This window comes from Aptenodytes forsteri, unplaced genomic scaffold (genome assembly GCF_000699145.1).
Source record: "Aptenodytes forsteri isolate BGI_AS27 unplaced genomic scaffold, ASM69914v1 Scaffold119, whole genome shotgun sequence".
In the NCBI taxonomy this organism is placed as follows: domain Eukaryota; kingdom Metazoa; phylum Chordata; class Aves; order Sphenisciformes; family Spheniscidae; genus Aptenodytes; species Aptenodytes forsteri.
Window position 1 is genome coordinate 5,879,770 of NW_008796165.1, and position 16,155 is coordinate 5,895,924.

Genomic DNA, 16,155 nt, shown 5'->3' on the forward strand with positions numbered 1-16,155 from the left:
CAGTACTGGCGGCACATCTGTGGCACGGCTGCAGGGAGGAACGAACAAAATCCGCCCCCTCCCGCAAAAAAAATAGTTTGAAGCCTTAAAATATGGTTCAGAGAATTACAAGTAATCAGAGCTGCGGGGGTCAGCAGTGCAAACTTTTTAAGACTAATGTTTATTTAGAAAAGTGAGTGGTGTCTGCGTTGCTTTTCTAGTGCCCCAGCACAAAAGTCCTAATGGCTTTTGCAGACTTTCCATCACAAACTCCTGCACAGGGCGCGGGGACCACCGCCGAAAGCAACCCCGAGCCGCCCCCTTTCAAAGGGAGCATTGGCACAGGGTTTTAAGCCACCCCCCCGTCTTTCCATGAATCAGTGACGATATTTTCTGTACCACTTTTGCGCCGCTTTCGCGTTTGTTTGATGTAACCCGAACCCTCGATAATACTGGGGAGGCGAAATCGGGGGACGGGGACGGCGATATCCCCACCTCCCCAGCCCCGTTCAGCCCCGGACGGCTGCGGTCCTGAAAGCAACGCGGGGGTTCAGCCGAGCTGGAAACCTCGTTAGGAGGAACCCGGGGGCAGAGGCAGGAACCGGCGCCGGGCGGGCTGGCCGGTGTCCATCGCAGGCAAACCCATTCCCCCCCGTCTCACACCCTCCCCGTTGCCACCCTCCAGCCGCTCTCCCGGGAGCCTAGCCAACCACCAGTACCTGTGCAGTTTTGGGGGTCTCTGCTGACCCCACCCCAAAATTCGGGGAATATGACTGCCCTTGCAGAGACCCAAGTTTCCATCTCGGGATGCTCCTTTCGTTCCCAGGACTGGAGGAATAAACCCAGCAGCCCCCAAAATCTTGCATGCCTTTTGTGGCAGCCCCCCCGACTTTAAGCAGGAGGTGAATCCAGGGGAAACCCAGACCTGGGATCCCATTGGAAACCAGTGGCACCAGTGCTAGGTACCTCGTAGCAGGGCTGGGAGAGCTCAGCTGGGTTTAATTCCTGCCCACGTCACCCCCCTGCCCTTGACAGGTGGCAGGACCTGGGAGGGCTGAGCAGGACAGGGGGCTCTGCTCCCTTTCCAGCAAAGCACAGCAATTGCAGCCTGGATGCAGACTGCAACCAGCAGCAAACCCACCTCCTTCCCAGAGGCCCCAAGGGGAGGGCAGAGGTATCGGGGCTGCTCAGGAAAATGCCTGTGCTTACCCCCTCTCCCCAATCTGTGTGACAAACAGCCCTAGGAGCTTTCTATTTACTCTCTTTCTAAACACAGACCCTTTTACTAGCCATGAGCCCAGCCAGCAGAAGGTGGTGTGCTGCTAAAATCCTCCTGTTCCTGGCAAAGGTGAGACCAGATCTAACTCACCCCCCTAATCCGTGGGGCCTCACTGGCCACCCTGGGACACCCCAGCCCCTTTCCCATCCTCTGCTGGTCTCGGCAGGTTTGAGTGTGCCACAGCACGCCATGGACAGGGTTAGCCTGGCCATGCTGGGTGAGCAGATCTGTGGGGACTGCATCCCCCCGTGTGTCCCCAGGGGATCCCGCTCAGCAGAGCATCAGCTGGGAAAGGGCTGGGTGGTGGAGCCATGGGGAGCAGAGACCTGGAGAGAGCCCTATCTCTGGACTGGGGGGTACGAGGCTAGTGACCCCCCCCTCCCGTCTGTTGGGTCCCCAGTATGGATGCACTGGGGAGCCCCCGGCATGGCTGGGGTCAGCCCTGGGGTCTGACACCATTGTCCCCTCTCCCGTCATTAGGGTTCACAGCTCATCATCGGGGCGCCTGGGGAGGCTCTGCAGCAGGACAGTGCTCTCAGCAGTGGGATGTGCAGGAGAGAAACAGGGTGGGGGAGAGGAATGGGGTGGAAGGGGGAGAGAAAGGGGCTGGATCGTGCTCCCTTTCCAGCCAAGTGACTGCCTTGTCCTGCTCCCGGAAAGATGAGCTTGGTTTAACCCCTTCTTCGGTCTGTGTAGGGAAAAAACCTGTGTAGCTCAAACCCGAGAAGGCTGACCCAAGCAACGGCAGCTGAAGATGCCTCTGGAAACACACACACACCTGAGGCCTGATCCTGCCTTCCCCTGGCCAAGTCAATCTCAGGTGCTCAGCTCTGTCAGGTCCGGGTCCAGGGCTGAGGACGCAGCCGGTGCTGCAAGGCCGAGTGTGGTGGAGGGAGGACATCAGTGTTTATAAACTGCTTAAATGTGCCTGACACTTGAGGGAAGATCCTCTCCGCTCCCTTAAGGGCTTTCATTTGAAGGGCTTGACTCTGCCCTCCAAGAAGTTGATAAGACCTTCTGGCTCCCATTATCTCCCCAAGGGCCCTGTGTCGCCCTCCTCGCGGCATGCTGAAGCACTGAGATCACATCGCTGTAATTGCTTGGGGAATGGATGTCCCCCAGGCAGGACCTGGGGGGACCTCTCTTCAGGGTTTGGCCTCCTGGTGCAAAGCCAGGCTGTGGGAAGGGGCTGGGTGGCACCAGCCCTTTGCTATTCTGCATCCCTCCATCCCCCTTACAAAGAACAAATGCTGGGAACGCCGTTCAGCCCCAAATTGGGAACATTTGGGCTGAAATCTTTTGAATGCATTTGAAAAGGGGAGGCAGGGAGGGAGGGTGGGGAAAGGGACATGGGAAGGGGAAAGAGCTACAGCCTTGCTAGCACAAAGTTGATTCGTCTGGATTCTGTCCCTTGGTGCCTGTCATCCATCACTGTACCTGGGAGATGCTGCAAACCATGTGCAGATGAGGCTCAGCCATGCGAGAAGCATTCCCACATCAGGTATCGTGACACTGCACCCACCTTGCCTTGCCCCCCAACTTAAATCAAAGCTGTACTTCTCCCTGGCAGGGAAGGGGTGGGAATTTCAGCCAGCTCCTCCTGCACCTGTGTCCTGCTCCCCAGGACTTTGCTGGGGCAGAGAGGTGCGTGTGACAGTATGGGTGATGGTGGGTGATGGTGTGGGTGCCAATGGGTGGCCCAGGGAGGCCAGGGGCCAGTGGAGCAAAGCCCCCCCATCCCCTGGGGGCTGGGGCCAGCCTGATGCTCCAGCAAGGCTTTTCATCTGCCTCTGCGATGTCAGCAGAGCACAAAGGCAGGGGAGAGGTGAACCCCTCTGTTAATACACGTGTTTTAAATAACTGGTATTTTTATTTCTTCCCTTCGGTGCGGTGGGTTTGGCACGCATCTTTGTTTGCACAATTGTCCTGCCTATATGTTCTGTTGCCCAAGTAAGGAGAAAAAGATCCTGTGCGTGATCTGGAGGTGTGCTTTGCTGGTTCTGACATGAAATTATTAATCAAGAAACAACACTGAAGAGACAAAAAAACCCCTCCTACCCTTGAACCCCTTCAGATCCCTTTATTGTCCTGGAAGTTGTTGCACTTGGACTGGCTTTTCGCTTTCTCCTCTCAGAGAGTCTGGCTCCAGAAATGGTCCCCAGATTCCTCAGCTACGTCCTACTGAGGGAAAACATTTGTTGAAGTTTTGAGATTATTGGGGAAATACATATTTCTGCTTCTTTTCCAAACTCCACCGACATCTTTTCTAAGCCAGCCCTGCGTGTCAGCATGGGGGCAGGAGAGGCATCCTCTTGCTCTCCTCTCGAAGTCGCTGCATTCTGTGTGAATTTCAAGTACCCAGAAATGCCACGGAGAGGGATTCCTACCGTCACCGTGTGGTTCATTAGTGGGCAATAGCGGTGGGTATGCGTGTAGTTTATTTTCCTCCATAGAGCTGCACTTCAGCTCACTCACGCCTCTGAAGAAACAGGAGGTATGGACACACGCATCCAGCTCCTCAGATAACTGCGTTTCGGATGACCTTTGCCGAGGCAGCATCAATGCCTTGGTGCTGCGCGGGAGGAAGCAGAAGTGCGGGGGCTATGGAAAGCAAGCAGGTCAAGGAAGGAGAAAAGGTCTGGCATAAAGCTCCCCTCGCCTTGTCGGCACACACGACTGCGACTGAACTGCGGGTACGCACATGGGGTTGGGCCGTGTCCTTGACTGGAGCATCCCTCATCATACCTTCCCCATGATCGTGTGAGCTGGCAAGGCTGGCTGCCTGGCATTGCCTGTGAGCACCGTATGTGCCCAGCGCTCACCTCCTGCCTCCCAGCACCCCGACCCAGGGTTAGGGTACTTGGCACCCCCAGGGAAGAACCCTTGCCAGCACAGGGTGCAGTGTTTTAAAACAGCAGCAGGTTGCTTGCTCCAGTCATTCCTACTTCAGGCTCTGCTCTGTGCATACACTTGTGTGTATGTGCCTGTGTGTGTGCAGGTGTGTGTGCGCGTATGTGCATGGGTGTGCACAGGTGTGTATGTGCATGTGTGCAGGTGTGTACATGTGTGTGCAGGTGTGCGTGCATGTATGTGTGCAGGTGTGTGTGTGTGCATGTGTGCACAGGTGTGTGTGTATGTGCATGTGTGTGCACAGGTGTGTGTGCGCAGGTGTGTATGTTCATGTGCGTGCAGGTGTGTGTGTGCAGGTGTGCAGGTGTGTATATATGTGTGCAGGTGTGTGTAGGTGCATGTGTGCAGATGTGTGCGTGCAGGTGCGTGCAGGTGTGTGCAGGTGTGTATATGTGCATGTGCACAGGTGTGTGCAGGTGTGTGTCCGCATGTGTGCACAGGTGTGTATGTGCATGTGTGTGCACAGGTGCGTGTGCACACGTGTGTATGTTCATGTGCGTGCAGGTGTGTGCAGGTGTGTGTCCGCATGTGTGCGCAGGTGTGTATGTGCATGTGCGCAGGTGTGTATGTGCGTGTGTGGATGTGGGGAGCTCTCCCTTGGCAGCACAATGGAACAGCAAAGTGTGAAACGCTCCCGTTCTGGCTCGGTGGATAAATTGTCTACAAAGGGCTCTTCAACCTGAACGCACACCGCAAAGGCGCACGGCACTTCTCCGGGCGAACAATGGCTGGGGCTGAGTCACAGTGCTGCTGAGAAGCATCCCACCGCTGCCTGTCAAGGGAAGGGGGCTTGTGTTTTACCTCTGAGACAGCTTTTATTAATGAATTCCCGAGATCACTGTGGGATCAGGGGCACAGGCAAGAAGAGGAAAGGGAGACTAGGGATGAAACGCTCAGGCTCTGCGTCTGTGGGTCAGTCACAATGCTCACAGCAATAAGCAGATCTACATGTAATGCTGGTCCCTTTCCAGTTTCCATCCCAAAAGCTGGGGCTGGGACCACGGGGAGAGGGCACAGGCAGGTGCCCGGTGAAAGGACCGGGCAATCTGTTTCACATGAAGAAGAAGAAATACCTTATAGCACCTCATAAAACTCACTCTGCTGTGGCTCTCACTCTGCTGGCAGCTTCTCAGTTGGTAACTACTAAGAGCTTGAGTTTAGACGTGGCCTTTAGCTTCATATGTCCTTGAAGCTTCGGCTGCTAGAGGTTGGCAGGTTGCAGTGGGGAAAGCATTGCTCTGTGCTCACTGTTTCTGATATTTTCTTTCTAGGCATCCATCCCCAGCCACTGCTGGAGAGGAGATACTGGAGCTTTGGATGAAATCCCACAAATTTTCATGGAAGCAGAACGGCAGGAAGGCAAACAGGAAAGAAGAGGAGTAATATACTATTCTCAGGGGCACTGGTTGCATTTCTCTGCTTGCTTTGCTGTGTTGTTTCCTTTTCCTCCAGCCACATACTACAGGATTATGGCAAATGAATTAAGGGATTAAATCATAAGGGAGAATTAGGATCCTGCTGATTTAGAAGCAGAAGCCCAGATGGGCTTATTTAACTCTAGATGATGCAGGAGCATCTTGGGTAGTGCTGTGGATGTAGGTCACAGGATAATTTAGGCTGGAAGGAACCTCTGAAAGTCTCTGGTCCAACAACCCTCAAAGCAGAGCCAACTTAGATCAGGTTGCCCAGGGCTTTGTCCAGCCAAGTTTTGAATGTCTCCAAGGATGGAGATTCCCCCACCTCTCTGGTCCCCTGTGTTTAACCATCCTCAGGGTGAACTTTTCCCCTAATATCTAATCAAAGCTTTCCCTCCTGCAACTCGTGTTCACTGCCTCTCCTATCACTGTGCACCTTGGGTGGATGTCTATGTGCATCAGGGGCCTATTCAGGCCCTGTTGTACCTGCCTTGTAAGCCAGATTGTTGGGCACAAGCTTCAGAGACAGTGCCAGCTTAGACAGCAGGTTCTGGGCCTCCCAAGCCCCTTGGACTCTTCCCATATGAGCAGGCCTGGATGGGAGGTCTCACCTCTTCATGGTGTATCAGTACTGCTGTTGAATCGGTCTCACCTGTATAAGGACAGGGTGAGGATTTGCTATTGCTATGACTGGGGACACCCCAAGCAATGTCCAAAGATTGCTCCCGCAACTTATTTCCAGGGTCATCCAGGTGATGGAGGGTCTGGGGAAAAAGGACATAAAGTGACCTTTGGTCTGCTGCATCCACCTGGGGAAACAAAGGCATGGATAAAAAAAGATCACCTGCCCACCTTCATTGCTGGTGACTGAGCCAAGCAATTCCTTCTCCCCAGTGCCCTGAGCACTCCTCCGCGCTGCCTGAGGTCACATAGCATCAGGCTTACAGGCGAGCAGACCTCTTCCAGTGTATTTTGGCAGCTGGGACTCATCTCAGTGAAACACTGAGCTGTGACATATTTGGCTGCGCCTTGGAAAAGAGAAGAGAAGGGAAAAGAGAAGAGAAGAAAAGAGAAGAAAAGAAAAAAAGAGAAGAAAAGAGAAGAGAAAAGAAGAGAGAAGAGAGGAGAAGAGAGGAGAAGAGAGGAGAAGAGAGGAGAAGAGAGGAGAAAAGAAAAGAAAAGAAAAGAAAAGAAAAGAAAAGAAAAGAAAAGAAAAGAAAAGAAAAGAAAAGAAAAGAAAAGAAAAGAAAAGAAAAGAAAAGAAAAGAAAAGAAAAGAAAAGAAAAGAAAAGAAAAGAAAAGAAAAGAAAAGAAAAGAAAAGAAAAGAAAAGAAAAGAAAAGAAAAGAAAAGAAAAGAAAAGAAAAGAAAAGAAAAGAAAAGAAAAGAAAAGAAAAGAAAAGAAAAGAAAAGAAAAGAAAAGAAAAGAAAAGAAAGAAAAGAAAAAGAAAAGAAAAGAAAAGAAAAGAAAAGAAAAGAAAAGAAGAGAAGTTGTCTACAACATCCCAGCTTGTCTCCGCCACTGGGAATGGATGTGAGGGCTTGTTCAGGGAGGAGGTAGCCTGGCCCTGCGCAGCGAGGACGGGAGAGGCAGAAGTCATGAAACAGGGCTCTGTTTGGACCCAAATTCGATTTGCATGGTTAAAACTTGTTGATCCCATACAAGGTTTTCCTGGCTGGGAGCTGAACTTGGTTCCACAGCCAAGCTTTTTTCTTTTCCAGAGTGTTCAGCATAAATCAGACTTTCACAGCCGCCTTTGAGTAGAAGGAGCAAGAAATCACGTTTTGTCTCCTGTCCAGGAGCTCTGGGAGAAAGGAGCTGTCAGGAACCAGCCCAGATCCTCTGACATGTGCTCTGTGCATCCTCGCTGCCTGGCTCTGCCTTCCCCCATCTGGTGTAACGGCTCCGTCAGCTCCTGTGTGCTGCCTTCCCCAGCCGAGATCCCAGCCAGGCTGCTGACATCCAAGTCAAGCTGTGCCCCAAGCAAGGGACACCGTGACTCCTTTTGGGCTGGGCTATGCTCTCCCCGGCCTCTCACCCAAGCCATTAAGCGGGTTTTAACACAGATCCAGATCTGGCGTAGTGCCCTGCTGAGACCACTTGCACCCCCCTGGTGTCATATCTTTAGGCTCTTTTTTTCTCTAGAGGATTGGCCCAGAGAAGTCACATGCTTTTCTAACTCTCTTGTCATTAGTCTCACTAGGAACTATTTTCCTAATATCTAGGTAGAATTTCCCTTGCTGTGCCTTGTGTCCATTGCCTCCCATGCACCTCCAGGAAGAGTGCGGCTCTGTTTTCTCTATAATCACCTGTTAGCCTTCTCCTCTGGCCAAAGGAGCCCAGCTCCCTCCACATCTTCCAATTTGGCAAAGTACCGCTAATTTTTCTTGTACTGCTTCATAAACATTTGAGGGGGAGGGGCGAGTTCCCACAAACACTACATGGGGCATCTACGCCCAAGCATGTCCTGACAAGTAGGGAGGGCTTTGGTGGAGGTGGCTGCAGAAATCCTACCAGCACCTGCAGTGGAGTTGAGCAAGGGACCAAAAGCTCCATTGCTGATCCTGTTGAAACAGAGGGTTAAAGCCTTTCTGCTGGAGCCATTCCCTGCTAGTGAGGTCCATACAGTCCATTAAAATTAGGGATCTTATTATGGGCTATATAAAAAAGGTAAAGAGGAAATGAAAACCTTATGAAGGGTTTCTTATGTGTGCAGATGGCAAGGGCACCTGAGGCCAAGAAAGCCTCTCCAACAGGCTTTTTCCAAACAGAACTGCTCACTTCGCAGGTTTTCCCCTCTTTCAAAAAGAGATAAATAGACGCAGGACTATCTTTTCTGCACAGCTCACCCCTGCTGACCAGCCACACTGTCCTCGGGATGGAGAAACAGACCCTAAACATGTGTCATGCTCTCAGGAGCATGGTATCCTCTCCTCCTAGCACCAAATGCAGCCTTCAAATGCACTTTTAGGTCATACTCAGGTCTCTCCTGAACCCAAAGGAGCTGACTGTGTTTGCTGCTTCCCCCAGCCTAGTTGAGGACTGGTGAGACATCCTCTGTCCATCAGCACAGAAGAGCTGTTTGAGTCTATTGAGTAGCATCAGGAGCACTGAGAGCCAGTCAAAACTGGGAATTCAGCCTTCCAGCAGTGGCACTGGGCCACTGCTCTGCCTCTGTTTCAAGACAGCAGAAACCAGGGACCTCAAATATGGGAAGGGCTTTGGGTCTGTAGCAGAACCAGAGACCCTAGGAGTCTGGGCATCCATTTGTTCACTATGACCACCTGCTGGGACATTTTTTCCCTTTCTCCTCCTGTCCCCACCCACCGTGTGTGGCTGTGCTGTCACGTGGTGGTGCCAGAGTGAGACAAGGTCCCAGAGCTGCTCTCTGAACCTGTAGGATCCTGTGGGACCCCTTGGCCACCCCCTTGGGTCCTGTCGGGGCCCCAGAGTGACTGCAGAGGCTGGAAGTGTCCCTGGTGCATGATCCTTGTTTATACAGAGCATAATCTCTCTATAGAGCTGTAGGGGAGTGATTTTTGTCTCCCTGTGCAGGCTAAGAGCTGAAGCACGGTGACATGACCAAGGTTGTTCAGACAACCTGTGGCAGAGCAAGAACAGCAGCCCAGCGGTGTCATGCGCCCTCGTCACTGCTGCTCATCACTGCTGCTCGGTGGCAGATCTCTGGCCTCCTTGTCCCCCCAGCCGCCCAGCCAGCCAGCCCACTCCTTTCTCCTTCAGACTCTTAAAGACTTGCAAAGGCTCGAGCGTGGTTTCATTTTCACTAATAAATCCCTGCTTGCACTTGAAGCTGCTGTGCCTTTTAAAACATTATGCGTGGCTTTGATTACACTCCTGATGAAAGCAGGCATGGCCCTATTAGTTTTCATGGCAAACAACACTGCCACGTCCTGCTATCCTTTACGTGCTCAGTAACCCAAGTTTCACAGGAAAGGGAGGGGGCAAAAAAGGCATCTTGTAAAGGCAGTGTCTGTCTCCACCTTCACTTCAGACTGAGGACATTACACACTTGAAATCCCCCCCTAGAAACAGCTTTGATTGGTCCATGCCATTTTTTTTTTTTAAATTTTTTTTCAAAGTTATTTTTTTAATTGCTACCAACAATTAACTCCTGCTCTGCAACTCCAACCTGACGCCTCTGCCTCTCCAGCACCTGCAAGCGCTGCACTAAGGGGCGGTAATGGGCATGGGGTGGGGAGAAGGGAAACAGGAGCTACTTAAGCAGTGATGAGCAATAGCTGCTCTGTAGTGGTGTCTCCTCTTCATGGCTCAGAGAGGAGGTGGATTTTTGGGGAGCAGAGTTAAATGCCCACAGCCAACCAGTGTGAAAAACCCACCCCATAGTAACAGGTTTGCTCTGGGTCGTTAATCCAGATATGCAGAGGGGTAAACTGAGGCACAAAGGTGTTAATGCTCTCTAGTGGGAGAGGGTGGGGGGAGAAGGGGAACTCTGTTCCAAAATTGCCGAGGTGAGCTTTTCAAACTCCTTCAGCTTTGTTCTGTCCCTTAGGCAATGCTTGGAAAGCTCTTGGGAAATGGGTTTACAGTGAAAGCAGAGAGACTGTGCTCAAACAGGCCTGCAGGCACCAAGCACAGGGACGCAGGACCATGGCAGTGAGGAAAGGAAAGGAAATAGAAATAGGGAAATAGAGGGAAAGGGGAAGGGAAGGGAAGGAAAGGAAAGGAAAGGAAAGGAAAGGAAAAAGAGAGACAGAAGGAGAAAGTTAGTAAGAAAAAGAAAAAGAGAAAGATAAAAAGAGAAAAAAGGCGAGGATAAGGAGGAAAGAGGGAAGAAGGTGAGGAAGCCCCTCTGCAGCCCCCAGGGTGGCCGGGTGCCGGAGGGCCGTGCTCCCCCTCTCCCGTGCTGGATCGCGCACCACCACCTGTGTCCAAGCACATTTCCTCCCCTGCAGAAGGGCTGGCTGCCCTGCCCGCCCCAAAAACAAGCCCAGCAGCTGTTGGAGGGGCTGGGCGGCCGAGCTGCTGCTGCAGCCGGGAAAGCACTGGCTTAGCTTGGCTGCTGCCCGCGTGGAGCAGCCGGGAGAGGGTGGCAGGTGAGCGAAGCACAGTCATTACTACAACAGATGGAAGAGGCATGACATTACATGGCAGGGCTATTATTTACTGAGTGCTCGTGTTTGTCATGGCTGAAGATGACATCTTATTAAGGAGTCATGACACTGTGGGATGTTTTTAAGCCTGGGGGCCAAGAAGGCTAATGAACAGGGATAGCTCTAGGAATAGATGGAGGGTAGTGCTGCTTTCAGGTTGCAGGCAAAGCTGACTGATGTTTCACCAACTCGATTTCTGGGAGATTTTTAGGCTGTGGCACATCTTCCTCCTGCTGTTTAGGGATGGACACTCCTTGCCGTGGCCTGATCGTTCTGGCTCAGGTGGAAATGGCTGTCTCGAGAGATCCTGCTGCAAGGGAGCAAAGCCTGAGCTGTGTTACTAAAAAGCTCCTACCTGTACCTAATACCTGTGGACAGACAAACACCGGTACTCCTGCAAACAAGGGCATGTGGCAGGGAAAGGCTTTTGGACAGGTTTCCCCAAATCCCACCTTGCAGGGTGTTTGGAGGAGGACTCTCAGGCAGCATGCGCAATAGCTAGGGGAGCGCGGGAAGCAGGAACCTGCTGTCGGTATGGCACTATCACCCCTCTGTGATGCTTGTCAGGACAGCTAGACCAAAAGTGGGGCTGCCTGGCCCATTTTGTCCCCCCTCAGCCTGCCCCAGCACCGTCTCTGCAAGCCTTTCCCTCCTTTGCCTGAAATAAGAGCCGTCTCCCTGCAGCTCCCATGTGCCGGCTCCTTATCACTGACCCACTCTGTCAGAGCGGGTGCTTGACTAATGTTCCCTTGTAAAATGTTGTGTTAAGCACATTCCAGCTGCTGACATTAAATACTTGGGCCAGGGCAGCGCTCACCCTCCGGCGGACAGAGCGCTGAGCCAGCCCCAGCCACACGCCTGATGCTGCCGCAGCCAAAACATTTGCTCTTTTCTGCCCCATCTCCACCTCTCCCCTGCCCTCCCTCTGGCGCAGGCAGCACAGGCAGGGGGGGAAGGAGGCACTGGGCAGGACCATGGCTATCTGGCAGATGAAATAATAATTACCCCAGCTGCCTCCCAGCCTCCCTTGCATTCCTCTGTGCTAACAGCTCGGCTTATTTTGTTTTCATCCACAAATATTGACTCGCTGGGTTCTTTTCACCTCGTGCCTATTAAAAAGGCATTGCTCATAGTATTGTTATTGAATTTGTTCTGCAGCTGCGAGAAACATCCAGCGGCTTCAAGGAATTCACCCGTGCCACTAGCGTGGGCCCTGAGGGCTGCGTGCCCCCAATACCCTCCGAAACTGCTTTGTCTGCTGCTGTCCAAGGGACAGGACCTGGGGCTGGCTCAGCAAGAATGTTGCCCAGCCTTTCCACCAAGGGGGAGATCAGGGTGGTGCTGGGGATGGGGCTGCAGAGATGTGGTCTGCTCCTGGGGGATGCTGCTTTGCTGCTCTGTGCCTCAGTTTCCCGGTTCAGCCTTGTGATTCCTGACTGTTTTTGTAATGCACTGTGAGTGTTAATGAAAAGATGTGCGATTTAAGCCTGACCATTTGGTGCTGCAACTTGTCCTTCTATACTCAGTTCAGCTTGAAAATGTGGGAGTTGTTTTCAGATGCCTTAACCTGGCTGGGGCAATAACCAGAAAAATAAACCCCTTCATTTCGCACTGAGATGAATTATCTGGGTAATTCATGAGCATGACAGCAATGCTCACACAGCTCCAGCCCTGAGAGCTTGGGATCACGGTTGTGGTGGTTAATGCCTCTCCCCCATGTAAGGGGGGGTTTGCTGTGCAGGAGAGGGATGTACAATCTCTCCCCGCTTTCCCCACAGTGTTCAGCTGAGGGCAGGGGCAGCGGGACAGCAGCCTGCTCGTGAGGAAACCCCCTGTTTCGGCAGCTGTGCTCAGCTTTGGCATCTCTCCCAGAATAAAATTGACCGGCACCACATTCCCGGGGAGTCCCCTCTGTCCCCAGCCATCCCTCCGGGGGAAATCCCAGGGATGCTGGCGCTCTGTCAGCAGATCTTACCTGATTCCCAAATCCTGAGACAAGATAGGAATAGGGAATTGGGACAGGTAAGAAAGGCTGCAGCGTCAGCAGGCACTCGGAGGTGGGTGTCCTCATCAAAACCTCTCCCTGTCCCTTGTGAAGTGTCCTGATGCCCCCTTCTCCATCGGAGGTCTGACAGATGCTCGTACCTGCGGGTGGGCTGGGGTGTGGGCAGCCTTGGGATCCTCTATGTACACATCTCCTACGGCCTCTGAGGGAGGGAAGGAGCCAGGGCAGCAGCTCGCAAGGGTGAGGTCTGCGCATATAACCAGTGACAGGGCTGCCTCTCCTCCTCCCAGCTGGTCTTGCTCATCCACAGGACAACTGAGCAACAAATCTGTGGAAAAGGACTTTCCATGCTGATCTGATGGACCAACCCTTCCCATCCTCCAGCAGGACCCTTGGCTCAACTTCTTCACCCCTCTAACTCCCTCCAGATGCCTTTTAACCTCCCCCAGCATGAAAAGAGCTAGCAGGTGAAATCCCAGCTCGCTGCCCCTGCCTACACTCCAGTGATAACCACCAGCCAAGTGCAGGGGCTGCTGCTGTCACTGGCATTGGGCAGAGCTGTGACCCCCTCGGTGGAGGGATGCTCTTTCAGGGGAAGGGATGACTTGTGTGCTGGCTGCCTGCCCCCTGCCTCATGAGGCCATACCTGCTGCTGCTGTGCCGCGCTCAACCCTTCCACTCGTGGGGCTGCTGCCCTGGGGACCTCCCCGGCCCTGGTGTGGGGACAGCAAAGTGTGGCAAGAGATGTTTAATCCTGCAGAGACACCTGGGAGCATCACCAAGGCTCGGGACATGGTGGCAGGTTCAGCTGAGGAAGAGGTCCACGCAGAGGGGGTTGGCCGGGGTGCATTGGGGACGGCCGCAAAGTCACGGGGGCAGATGTGATCCCAAGCACCCTGTGTCAAGCAGGTTGTCTCCTGCCTCGTGACCGGCCTGCAAAAAATAACGCGGCTCCCTCCTTCTCCCAGTGCCTGTTCGCAGAAAGCAAATGTCAGCGTTGCCATGCCTGAGTGTTTATTTTGGCAACGGATGGGGGCCTGGCCAGCAGGCACGGGGAGACATGGCAAGGTGGATTAGCCGCCCGGCGGCAGCTCCTGCCATGCCTTGTTGAGGATGCGGCGTGGCTGGCGGGAACTTTTCTCCTGGCTTCAGGCTGCACCACATCGGTGCATTGTAAATACTGACCGGCTGCAGGGAGGGCATCACTCCGGGCCCTGGCGGCAGCCAAAACCTGGAGGAGAACAAGGACCTGCCTGTGGGTACCACTGAACCCTGGGGTGACCCATCAGGGCACTGGCTCCAGCTGATGCCTGGGGTCATTCCAGGCATAGCAGCCCCACGTCCCTGCCACGGGGGCGGGAAGAAAATCACCGCCAAGGAGTGTCCTGTTCTCCTGACCTTTGCTCTCCAAATATTTAGGATCCCACAGTGCACAGTCACAGGCCTTGTTCGGCTTCAGCACGATGCCATTTGCCTCATGTCTCAGCTGTCCTCAGTAATTCATCTCCGGCTTGCTGAGCCGGGGACAGAGAAGACGCACTTGCACCACTGGGCTCCCTGGGGTTAGTGCAGGGCCTGGAGCACCCTCCCAAGCCCTGTCTGTCCCTTGTTCCCTGGGCCCCCCTTGTCACAGGACCATGGTCAGCAGGGATGGAGGGGAGCATCCATGGGAAGGCAGTCCCCTGTCCCTGGCAGGGCTCACTGTTGCCCCTGTCTGCATCCTTCAAGCCGGTGGTGATGAGGGAGAGTCCAGGCATGGTCAGCAGACCAAATGACTTTGCATTAAGGAAGGTGCTGGGAGAGTGTGTTTGGGGAGAGTCGGTGTAATAAGCAGGAGGAGAAAACTGAGGTGCCCGTGAGCCACTGGCAAACCAGAGAAGCAACCCCAGACCTCAATATAGCCTGGTGTTTTTTGGTTAAGGACTTGGGCTGGTGGCCATATGAAACTGTACTGCACGTGCTGTAATTCCCAGCCTGTGTACATGGCCCTGGACAGCACCTGCGGGGTCTGAGCTTGCTGTCAGGAGGTGGCATAAACTAAGAAGGGTGCTCTTATCTCCTGGGGTCGTTGCAGTTATACAACCCCTGCTGCATGAGCTCCTAGAGGTGTCTCTGCCCTGTGGCCACTGGGAAGAGACACCTGGCTGGGGAAGTCTGGGTGGAGGCTGGGATCTTTGGAAGAGACTCCAGGAGGAGGAACCTCATTTGGGCAAGATCATCCCTTCAGTGAAGGAGGGAGAGTGCTCAGGTGGCGAGTCCTTGGGGAAATGGCACTATCATTGAACATTAGTGACCTGAGGGTGCAAAGGAAGAACCCAGGAGGAGGATGCTGAAAACAGGAGTGACATTTTGAAAGGGGCAATGGTGGCTGTTGGCTTATCTCTGCTCTGACCATAGGTACGTGTCATGGTTTAACCTCAGTCGGCAACTAAGCACCACACAGCTGCTTGCTCACTCCCCCCCACCTCCGTGGGACGGGGGAGAGAATCAGAAGAGTAAAAGTGAGAAAACTCATGGGTTGAGATAAAAACAGTTTAATAATTGAAATAAAATAAAATACTACTACTAGTAGTAATAATAATAATAATAATATACAAAGCAAGTGATGCACAATGCAATTGCTCACCACCCGCCAACTGATGCCCAGCCAGTCCCCGAGCAGCGGCCCCCCCAGCCAGCTTTCCCCCAGTTTATGTGCTGAGCATGACGTCCCATGGTATGGAATGTCCCTTTGGCCAGTTTGGGTCAGCTGTCCTGGCCGGGGCCCCTCCCACCTTCTTGTGCACCCCCAGCCTTCTCAGTCAGTAGAGCATGGGAAGCTGAAAAGTCCTTGACTAGTGTAAGCACTGCTTAGCAACAACTGAAACATCGGTGTGTTATCAACATTATTCTCATCCTAAATCCAAAACACAGCACTGTACCAGCTACTAGGAAGGAAATTAACTCTATCCCAGCCGAAACCAGGACAGTACGGCTTATTATATATGCTAAAATCCTGGGGTTGGCCATGCTTTTGCTCCCTTTGGTTGAACATCCACTGCTTCCACAGAGGACTTCCTCATTCATACCTGACACAGTGAAAGAAGAATATGGACTGATTTAATGAAGACACCACATAAGAGTCAATGCTTTAAATGAGACAGAGCCATAAGGGATGTGTCCATCAGAGACCATTGAGCCAGAAGGCCCAGATGGACCCTGCCATTCAGAAGTTCCTTTGCTGGTGGTTGCCAGGGGCTGAGGATGGCAAAACCCCCAAACCGCAGTGTGCACGGTTTTATGATGAGCTAAAAGTTTATGGTGTTTCACAGGCAAGAATTTTTTTTTTAAGGTATTTTCAAATGAAATGATATTATTATATTTTATATATAATATTATATAAAATATATAATATATATTTTATGCAATATATTATATATTATATTATTATACTAA

At 52.6% G+C, this 16,155-nt stretch overlaps 1 long non-coding RNA gene across 4 annotated transcripts; it reads left to right on the top strand.

The window, feature by feature from the left end:
• The first annotated feature begins 1,253 nt into the window (after window positions 1-1,253).
• LOC103905609 lies at window positions 1,254-9,404 on the top strand. 4 transcript variants are annotated; one of them, XR_002086306.1, is made up of 6 exons: window positions 1,254-1,327; window positions 1,955-2,078; window positions 2,703-2,759; window positions 3,210-3,951; window positions 5,440-5,547; window positions 6,326-6,664. It is a non-coding gene; the product is annotated as an uncharacterized LOC103905609 (long non-coding RNA). The 4 variants fall into 4 exon arrangements; XR_657959.1 differs by lacking the exon at window positions 6,326-6,664 and having other exon boundaries at window positions 5,440-5,569; XR_657958.1 differs by lacking the exon at window positions 6,326-6,664 and having other exon boundaries at window positions 3,210-3,678; window positions 5,440-5,569.
• Window positions 9,405-16,155: the final 6,751 nt, after the last annotated feature.